Below are 6,619 nucleotides of genomic sequence, written 5' to 3'. Positions count from 1 at the left end.
CCCGCCTCAACGGTTGTGATTGGTGTAAAGCCCGCCTCAACAGTTGTGATTGGTGTAAAGCCCGCCTCAACAGTTGTGATTGGTGTAAAGCCCGCCTCAACGGTTGTGATTGGTGTAAAGCCCGCCTCAACAGTTGTGATTGGTGTAAAGCCCGCCTCAACAGTTGTGATTGGTGTAAAGCCCGCCTCAATGGTTGTGATTGGTGTAAAGCCCGCCTCAGCGGTTGTGATTGGTGCCTCGATTTCGGGGACATTGTAAATGGGCTTGAATGGGCTCTTGGCCAGAAGGACTTGCAGAGCAAATCTCATTTGCTGGAAGTTCGTCAGGGTTTACCCAGGCTAGCAGCTAACAGAGCTGTGACGAAAAGACAGTTAAAGGATATATTTCTTTGACTGTCTTTTGTTAACTACATGCACACAGCGGTGGAAGAAGTATTCAGATAATTTACTTCAGTAGAAGTACATACACCACACAGTAAAAATACTGTTACAAGTGAAAGTCCTGCATTGAAAATGTTACTTAGGTAAAAGTATGTAAGTATTATCAGGTATGTGTATCAATGTGTAAAGTAACTAAAGCTGTAACAGATGAATGTAGAAGAGTCAAAAGTACAATATTTCTCTCTGAAATGTAGCAGAGTAGAAGTAGAAAGTGGCATGAAAAGAAAAGACTACAAGTAAAGTACAAGTACCTCAAACTTGTACATAAGCACAGTACTTGAGTAAATGTAGTTACATGCCACCACTGTTTTATCTTGCAATCGTAGTACACCGGTGGCTCCACACCCTGCCCTGCAGGTTACATACAGGCCACAATTAGCTGTCAAGTGTATTGGTTAAATACTGAGTCACACAGCCACAAAACACACTTTGGATTGCACAACTTCCTGCCGATTGTAAAGATAAGAGAAAGTCATACGTCAGATGCCAGTCAACAACAGCCCTCCCTTAAGAGTGAACTAAGGTGCACTGAAAACTTCACTGTGAGTTTAATGCTTCTGCAGGTATTTAACTTATCACATGTTAGTTGTTAGTTTCAGTTTTGCTCTGCACTCTACGTGAAGACTGTGACTATGTCTTTTGGTCCCTGCTTTGATTTCTTCCACTGACCTGCAATTAATTCTGCGGCTGTCGGCCTCGCTGGAACTTTTCTCAAAGTACAGTAAGAGCTTAACTTGTCTTTATTTCTTAGGTTTTGATGGGAACTGCTGCCTTTTTTCAGCTCTGAGCTGCTTCAATCACAAAAGGCTTAATATGAAAAAAAGTAGGACTGGGGAAGATAACATATGGGGAGAAGTAAAAAGCATTTACTCAGTTTTGCAGTAATTGTAATGTACTTGATTATTTCCATGCTACTTTATACTTCTACTGCATTACATCTCAGAGGGAATTAAATGAGCTGATACATGGTTAAACCTTTGACTCTTACCAGTGTATCTCTGTGTGTACTTCATCCACAGCAATCCCACCAATCGGTCCCAAAAGTCTCCTTTGGCGTCACATAACACGCTTTAACTAAACGCGCTTGGTCGGGACTATTGGCGTCCCTTTTGACGCAGTTGGGTTAAGGAAAAGCTCGTGGGTGGGTTTACGCTTACGTGACGCGGGAATAACGAATAAAGAAGAAAGCGACTTCAGGAAACACGTGGGACACACACCCCGGTCTGAGTGAAAGTCTGAAAGTTTGACCCATCCACCACCCCAACCAACCTCCTTACGCAGAGTTTTCGTCCTTACACAAGATAAGATAATAAACTGTCTGTTACACAAGGGTTACAGAACACAGGCTCCAGTCACAAAGAGACATTCACACAGACATACAAAAACAAGACAATGGGGGTGTTGAAGGTCCCATGGCATTAAAATGTCACTCTATGAGGTTTTTTAACATTAATATGTGTTCCCCCAGCCTGCCTACACTGCAAAAAGAGATGTGTTAAAAATGACACATAATGTGTAGAAGTTTAACACGTGTGGTGAGTGTGTTCAGGGACTACACATGTTGACGCAATAGATGTGTGAGCCATTTTAACACAGAGTTTGTGTAGGTAATTTTACACACAAATGTGTGATATCAATACTTTGTACACATTAAATACCTGTCTGTTTTATATTTTACACTCAAATGTGTGATATCAAAACATTAAGTGCTGATTGTAGCTGAAAATGACCAGAAACGACTAATAATGTATTAACATACAACAACAAAATAAAGGGAGATAAATGTCAAAATGTTTGCCATTTAATGAGTGCAAAGTAACAAAAGCTACTGCACTAACTGTAGCAGGATAAGCAGTGATAAGAGTAATGATTAATAATGAGTATGAGTAATAAATCAAAAGCATGACTAATAACAAGTTATGACTAATGGGTGACTTAACAAGATATAGCCAGACAGTCATATCAGAAAACACAGATGCATGAATACATAAGAAACATTTGTTTACAGTATATTTAATCTGTATGAAAACCAAAGTCTTCAAAGTCTTTGGCCATATTTCAGATTTTCGAGCACAACATCTGCTTTCTTCAAAGAGCCAATAGTAACAGGATGTGAGTTTGTAACAATCATTTTCTCAGAAAAAGGGTCACCTAACTTGAAGCTATACATTTGCTGAACCTGATGTTTATAACTCAGTGTTTTAGAAACATTTCCAACTATATTAGTCTTTTTAATGGTTTATGCTTAGCTTCGAATCTCATACACCACAATTGAGATATAGAGCCGAACATAACCATCGTCCGCGGATAGTGTGTCATAAAATGATGTTTGGGTATCAAGTTTCGGTCATAGAGCTTCTTGAATAGTGTGTGATGCTCAATAATGAGCTGTTTAAGAAAAACAGGAAGTCCATATGTAACAACAGGTGCAAATACAATGCTACATATCTCTCTTAAGAAAATGAATAAGTGCCAGTGTTCACTTCCTACACTAACAAGATCGCCAACCAAAAAGGGTAATACCTGTAAAAGGCACCACATTTGTGATGCTGTCTGTTTTATTGCATTGTCAGAGGTTCTTAGATTGAGTATAACACTGGGCTTATTTTTTTCATTCCCATACCCATAGTCAATTCAGCAGTTCTAAAGAAAATAGCCTTTCTTCATAAATGAAGTGGCGTAACATTAGTCTGATTTCCAAAGGCGCTACACCCTAAAGGATATCATGCATAATGTCAACGCACGTGTTCTCAGTGACATGGAAATAGTGCCGCTTGTTTAAACATGAGTCCTCTTTAATTCCAGTTGTAGATGGATCATTATGCAGGACATGCTGCTCATAGTTTTCTCTGGTGCGCTTCTCTACTTTATCTTCATCGAAAACAGACTAACAGCACAATTGTCAGCAGTCAAAACACAGATTGTTCCATAATGTTGATGTCTTTGTCCTTGCATGTCTACTTCTACACCAGACCTTTCAAGTAGCCTAACTTCCTCTAGCAGTGGTTCCAACGTTTTACCAAGTCCATATACCTCTCCGTCCGTAGAATTAAACAAAAGACATAAAGAAGAAGAAGAAGAACTATATTGCGGTGGCAGATTTTTTGGATTTTAGTTTTTGGAGCCTAAAGGGTTAGTTGTTTCCAGGTCATCAAAATACAGCTGTATTTGGAGGGCTTGAGGACATCTTCCAAACAATGGGTGAGATGTAAAATGAGTCCCATCTCAATAATTGTGCATTTTCCCTTCGGTTTGCTTCTTACCCTGAAGGTACACTTTTTGCATCTGGTCATTACTGAATAGAAATGTAATTACTGACACATATTGACACGTGTCTGCTGCCAACACTTCTTTTAATTGTCCCTGTTTTCTTGCTGTGTCTGTCCTATGACTAATACAGATTTCTTTCTGCTTCACAAGATCAACTTTCTCTTCAAAGTATTTATTAATTTTGTAAGGTGTGTCTACATCTTTAAACATTAGTTTAGCAGCTTCAAACTCGCCCATTAAAGACTGGACAGACACACTGCCAAGTAGTACCTGCAGATTATTCAACAATGTTGTTGTTGACTGTTTAAGCCTATCGACAGTCCTCTCTAGCACCTCTTGCGTACAAGAGATAGTTTTTGCTACATCCATTAAAGTTGTATTTGATGAACAGTACATTTGAGCCACAAAAGAGGCAACAGTTTCACTAGGAATGGCGGTTTGAACTGGAACATAATCTGATGTTTCCACAGTACTAGATGTCCCAGTCGCATATGCATCTGATAAACTGTGGTCATTAGGTTGAAATATCACCTTGTCCATGAATGTTGTTGTGGACTGGTGATCTCTATGAAGACGTTTGGCGAATGAATTGATGTTATGATAAGTTCTTGGGCAACCATCTTGGCTGCAGACAATGGTCATGTCCTGTCCTGTCTAATAAGGCATGTATTTCACGAAGATGCCAAATGACTCTCCTTACTTCTGTAGATATCAATTATCTGCCCTTTGGACACGTATACATTCTGTTGTTATTTAATGCGCAGCCTGAAGCTTTAAAAGGACTTCAAGTACCTTGGCTCTCTTGGTTGTGATGGTCACGTCATAGATGTATTCAAAGAAGGTGAAGACAGAGCTCAGCTGTGGTGGATATGTCAAGTTGCACACCCAGTAAAGCTTGAATAGTTTGTCAACTGCACATGTCAGGCCATCATTTACAGGAATGGTCACCTGGTCATTCCCTGCAGTGATGAGGTATTGTCGTGTTGGGCTCTTCAGATTGCCGATGCAGATCAGCTGTGGCTGGGCCCTTGATGCCATCTCGGAGTTGTCGCAGAGGGATGCAATACTGGTTCCAGGCTTAGAGAAGATGAAAAAATGTCAATCAAATGTCTAATCAAAAATAAGTCTAAATGTGCATGCTTTACTGTATTAAGTAACATTTTGGTGTAATTATTCTTCTGTAAGTTACCACTTGTCGCAGCTACTTAAACAATATTTGTAACACAGGCGACAAGATAACTTTCTCTTTAGATATTTACCTAGAAAATATCGATTTCAATAGTCATAGGCATGGTCAAAAAATGATTATGAATTATAATAAAATAATTACAAATATTTGAACAGTTTTGTTTTTTTTTACTAAATGATTTAATAGTTACCTAGTTACGGTGGCCAACGGATGCAAACGACCTGCAATTGATGACAAAGCATGACTTTGCAGCGCGATTTCTAAATGCTGTGCATATGTCGGTCCACCATACCTAGTCCCTCATTGGCTCTTACAGACATCATTACGAAACATACCGGTACAAATAAAAGACATTTAGGACAACAATAAAGTACAAATAAGGAATGTTATTGCTGACTTCACACTGCAGCGACTCCCGGGCATTGGTGGCAGAAGATGTGTCAGAACAACCAGCATAGTATAACACTTTTCATCTGAAAATTACATGAAAACAGAGTAAAGGTACAAATATTTCCAAAAAAAATACTATTATGTTCATCATACAGCCCAGATTCCTATATTTATGTTTTGTGCCCCTTTAATTCAACTGAATGTAAAGCAACTAATAATACCTTGAAAGACAAACATGTTGACAGAGGGCCAACATGGTATGTTACTTATGCATTGGACTTTCATTCATTTAATTTATGGTTACTTGGTACATGGAACAATACACAGTGACATGAATTTCAGATCATACTGCCCAGTCCTAACAGAGCCCTGTACACACATATGAACAATGCATTTACAGTTCAAAAACAAAATACCTGTATTTGACAGGCCTCTCCAGCACTTGTTTGGGGTAGTGCTTCTGCGCTTGATATGAAGATTTGAAATCTGTCAAAGATTTCTACGTTTCTGTCAACATCAACAACTTCTTGGATATCACTATTGTGTTTTTGAACCCTGTCAAATGCAAAACCTGGTTGCTCTGACATGGCTTTATTTACGAGATGTTCAGCACTGTTAACAGTGTACATTTTTAAACAGAGTAGCCAGAATGTTGACAGGTTCAGATTCAAGAGCAAGGTCCTGGGGAAAAGGTGGGAAATGCTATTTACTCTTATGTATAGTGTAATGAGTGTGTGAATAGATATCAATACACTTATGTCACACGGTTGCCATGCGTGAAAACGAGGCTTTGGTTGTACAAAGTTCAGAAACTTGCTGTGTGACTGAATGGAGCAATAGCTTACTGTTGGGGGTTGGGGGGGCCCCCATTGAAACAGGTGAAGAAGACGTTCAATTTCTCCGCAAGAGTTGGGTCTGGGCAGGCAGCCCCTGCAGGCTTGGGTGTTCCCGTCATGATGTTCAATCCTTGCCATGCTTCCCTCGCATTCCAAGAAATTAACTTCTGCTTCACCTTGGTCTTACAATCAATCTTAGCCAACTTGGCGTTCCTCCTAAACTCTTTCTCCAGTTCCCTCACCCTGAGTTTATCTCCTTCCAAACTGGCCTCCTTCTTCTGGACCAGGCAGATTTTCATGTCCTTCTTAACCCATTTTTTTATTGTTTGGGAATATACTTATTTGTTTGATGGGCGTTACGCTGAAGGGCGCTTTTTTCGTCGCTTCAGACGCTGACAGCCACTGTCTTTTCAACCCGTTCTCATTCCGAACTCGTAAAATAAGGACGTTTGGACAGTGGCTGTCAGCGTCTGATGTGACGAAAAAGGCGTCTT

At 39.7% G+C, this 6,619-nt stretch overlaps 1 protein-coding gene across 5 annotated transcripts in view; it reads left to right on the top strand.

Moving 5' to 3' along the window:
- The first annotated feature begins 1,009 nt into the window (after positions 1-1,009).
- Positions 1,010-6,619, top strand: part of il15l (interleukin 15, like) — a 41,824-nt gene continuing 36,214 nt past the window's right edge. For 3 of the 5 annotated variants that reach the window (XM_078247159.1, XM_078247166.1, XM_078247164.1), the window contains exon 1: positions 1,010-1,156. The gene's annotated coding sequence lies outside the window, so the exon portion shown is untranslated. Of the gene's footprint in view, positions 1,162-6,619 lie in introns of all 5 variants that reach the window. The other 2 variants (XM_078247160.1, XM_078247165.1) reach the window with 1 other exon arrangement.

This window comes from Sander vitreus, chromosome 3, assembly GCF_031162955.1.
Source record: "Sander vitreus isolate 19-12246 chromosome 3, sanVit1, whole genome shotgun sequence".
NCBI lineage: Eukaryota > Metazoa > Chordata > Actinopteri > Perciformes > Percidae > Sander > Sander vitreus.
This window is presented reverse-complemented; position numbering and strand designations above follow the sequence as displayed.